This window comes from Carya illinoinensis, chromosome 15 (assembly GCF_018687715.1).
Source record: "Carya illinoinensis cultivar Pawnee chromosome 15, C.illinoinensisPawnee_v1, whole genome shotgun sequence".
NCBI classification, from domain to species: domain Eukaryota; kingdom Viridiplantae; phylum Streptophyta; class Magnoliopsida; order Fagales; family Juglandaceae; genus Carya; species Carya illinoinensis.
Window position 1 is genome coordinate 36,207,800 of NC_056766.1, and position 3,284 is coordinate 36,211,083.

Genomic DNA, 3,284 nt, shown 5'->3' on the forward strand with positions numbered 1-3,284 from the left:
GAGTAGTACTTCAACAAGTGGGTAAGGCCTAGGACTTTTAAAGTTGGGGATTTGGTCTTGAAGAAGAGTGGTGTGACTACGTAAAGTGAAGGAAAAATGGGACCTTGATGGGAAAGGCCTTACCAAGTGATAGCTAACAGCAGGCCTGGATCGTACCGGTTGAAAGACAACCAAGGCAAGGAATTGCCACATCCATGGAATGGGGAGCACTTAAGGAAATTTTATCAGTAGCGTTCATAGTATTTTCATTTCTTTTAATTTCATTTCCTCAGTATTTGCATTATTACATTTATATTCATATTGTGAAAGTGTTTGCATCTGCTTATCACTACTTAAAACCTGTTGTGCTCTGCTTTATTAGTAATGTTTCGGTAAAAGTAAAGAACATCTGAGGGCAAACATGGCGGTAAAAACTAGTGAACTCAAAAAGCAAAGGGCATCGGGGTCATCAGACCAAGCCACACCTAAACATGAAAGACAAGCCTTAGCAGCTTGTGGTGTCATGAAAAAGGGTGTGGAGGTTTTCAAACCACGCCACCCCTAAACACCAAAAACAAGCCTTAGCAGCTTGTGATGCCATGAAAAATAGGGGCAGAGGTCATCAGACCATGCCGACCCTAAACACCAAAGACAGGCCTTAAGAGCTTGTGTTGCCATGCAAAAGGACGCGGAGGTCATCAGACCACGCCATCCCTAAACACCAAAAGAAAGCCTTAGCAGCTTATGGTGCCTTGAAAGAGGGCGCAGAGGTCATTAAACACCAAAAAGTAAGCCTTAGGAGCCTGTGATGCCATGAAAAATGGTATGGAGGTCATCAGACTACACCACCCCTAAACACCAAGGACAAGCCTTAACAACTTGTGGTGCCATGAAAAAAGGCACATAGGTCATCAGACCACGCCACCCCTAAACACCAAAGATAGGCCTTAACAGCTTGTGGTACCATGAAAAAGGGCACAGAAGTCATCAGACCACGCCACCCCTAAACACCAAAAGAAAGCCTTAGCAGCTTGTGTTGCCATGAAAGAGGGTGCGGAGGTCATCAAACCCCACCACCCCTCTCAAGAACCCTAGCAACTTGAGAAACCAAAGGCCAAAAAGACAAAGCAATCCAAACATCAACAGTAGACCAAGAGCCAAGGTGTGCAACAATAGAATTAACAGATACTCATCATTGGAAACCAAAGTTTATTAATAAAGCAAAAGTACAATGTGTGAAAAGTACAAAATTTTCATAGGAACAAAAGGAAGGTGGCTACGAAGCTAAGGAGCATCATTGGGATATAAAAGCATCAAGCATCTCATCCCGCCTAAACTTGATGGCAAGCATTTTTTTAAGAGAAAATAAACCTCGATCTAGAGTCTCAAGATCAATGGCGGGGTCGACTAGAAGGTGGTTCTTAAGTCTCAGAATGCCATAGCCATGGTCGCAAGTAAAGGCGTGATCCTTGGTAGCAGAGATGTGAGCTAACTAGGCACGAAGCCTTGTGATCTCCTCCTGAGCAATAGCTAGCTCGTCCGCCTTCTCAGTTAGCTTTTGCTGCTTAGCAACAAGAGTCAAATTTGCCTTCCTAAGCTCCTCATCAATGTTGTTACAGTTGTCTTTATACTTCTCATGGAGATTCCGAAGTTCAACTAAGGACCCTTGTGCCTCTGAAAGGTCAAGGGCAGTAAGGTGGGCCTTATCCATGACGGCTGTCAACTCCTGTGATAGCTTGCTACTGCTTTCTCGTGAGCGAGTCAATTCATCGCAAGTTGAGTTTAGCTCTCCATCACGGGCTAAAAGCTCAGAGTTTAGGAAGGCCTTCTAGGCTTCAAAACCTTTTTGAGCCTGAGAAAGTTGGGACCTTGCCAAGTCCCTTTCGGATTGAAGGAGAGTTAGGGCAAAGTCGTCCTTGACCTTCGCCTCTTGGGAGAGGCGAGCGCCTTCACAAAGCTCAAGGACCTCTCCCTCGTGCATCTCGAAGTCACCTTGCAATGAGTGGAGTAGCCTTCTGACTACTCCAATAAGAGCTCCAACTCCTTCTTCTCAGCCAAGGCCTCCAACTCAGCCCTATCAGCCCGCCACTTCTTAGAAGCGCACTTGGCGACATAGCACAAAATACGTCACTCCTGGACCTCCTCCTCTAGGCGGGCACGATCTGTCACAATTCACATCACCAGATCGTTAATGCCCTACAAAAGAAGGTGAAACAACCCAAAGTAAGAAACTGTGTGTACACACAAAAGGAAGAAAAGCAAGCCGCATGGTACCTCAGAGAACCAATCCTTTAAATTGTTAGCCATCTGAGCAATGGCTTCAACTTGGGCACCAGCAAAAGTAGAGGAGGCACTGCCACCAGCATCGCCACCAAGAATCTCCCTAGGGCTAGAAACAGCCCCAGCGAGGAGGCCTTTGCAAGCTTCAGAGTTGAATCAGCCACCTTTACTAATAGAACCCCAAGGCATACAATTGGAATGGGGGACCTGGTGTAGGCCAAGTCAACCTCAATTACGTGAGCATTTTACTGTAAAAGGTTGCCCCATTCCTCTTTGAAGAGGGAGTCGGTATCTCCCTCAAAGGATGAGGCGTGGAAGGGAGGAAGAGAAAGGCCTTCGCCATTGTTAACTAGCGAAGGGGTAATTCCCTCAGAGACAGTGATTGGTGGGGTCTCTAGGGCAATTTTTGTTGGCCCCGCCTCATCACGGGCATCCTCGCGGCAATGGGGTGTGCGCCTGGTTGCATTGGCCTGATCTGCAGCCTTGTTGCCTAGGTCTTCAATATGGGCGAAAGCTCTGTCCACCCCATCGATGAGAAGGCACATTCCACCACTTTATGAACATCCCCAGTCGGGGAAGGTGGGCAAGCCCTTGCACCCGTGATAGAGTCTAGGTTAAGGGCGGCCACCACTTCAGCATCCAACTCACCTTTCCTCACCGAACCCTCTAAAACAGGAAATTCAAATACAGTATTAGACACCTAAGGGTACGCCTGCTGAGGGGGCACAACTCAAACGGTAGTAGCCAGATCAAAGAGGGCCATGATGGTTAAACCCTCAATGTCTCTTAGACTGGAGGAATGTGGCCGGGTGAAAGCCTTGCAAAAATCGGCCGGGTGAACGGTTGGGCCTGATCGCCCCCTGAGGCACAGGGAACATATTGGTGGCTGGCTACACGGGTATTTGAGTCTGGGTGCCCTCCAAGGGGGCCAAGATTTCCATACGCATCTAAGTCTAGGCACCCACCAAGGGCACCAAAGCTTCCATAGGTGATGACATGGGAAGCATGGCTGAGGATGGTAGGCG